This window comes from Triticum aestivum, chromosome 2B, assembly GCF_018294505.1.
Source record: "Triticum aestivum cultivar Chinese Spring chromosome 2B, IWGSC CS RefSeq v2.1, whole genome shotgun sequence".
Taxonomy (NCBI): Eukaryota; Viridiplantae; Streptophyta; class Magnoliopsida; order Poales; family Poaceae; genus Triticum; species Triticum aestivum.
Genome location: NC_057798.1, coordinates 10,396,270 through 10,396,989, shown reverse-complemented (window position 1 = coordinate 10,396,989; position 720 = coordinate 10,396,270).

The following is a 720-nucleotide window of genomic DNA, read 5'->3' as shown; positions in this document are numbered from 1 at the left end:
GTTTTGACCGTGCGGAGAAGAAGACTCGCTTATCCATATACATATGGTTTTGACACGTCTCGTCCATGACAAACAAATGACATGACAATGGGGTCGATTCGGTGCTACGGTATGAAATGTCTATGAAACCAACATCTATTTCTGGTATCGTTGTCCCGCAAATGTTCCTCACGCGTCTCAGAGGGGTTCCTCAATTGGTGTGCATGAGGTTATAACGCAATAAAAAGGAGGGTTCTCCATCTTTGAGATGGGAGGGGGGGGTGTCAACTCAGTGCATCAAGAAATTACTTCTTCAAAAAATCTTGCACGTGCGTGATGTATGGAGTCTATTTTACCACCCCACGTATATAGATAGTTCAAAAAATCTTGCACGCGCGCGATGTATGGAGTCAAAAGAAGGTGCCCTCCAAGCAGTATGTGTGGTCATTGTAGTGCAAAACGGAGGTTCCTATGTATCGTTGCGGTGATACGTTGACGAGTGGTATGCGGTGGAGAAAGGGTTCGCATGCACAGAAAGAAGGGCCCCCTCGTTGGGAATGAAAGGTTCTAACATTGTCATAGGACTGTTCGTGTGCACTACTGGTCAATCGCTCTCTCCCTCTTTCACCTCAACATCGGATATAATGCTAAACAGATGAGTAGGACGCTCGTGTATGGGTTGTTCTCACAATGCAAAATCGAGGTTCCACGTGACCTATCAATGCGGTCGATTGGGAGGGG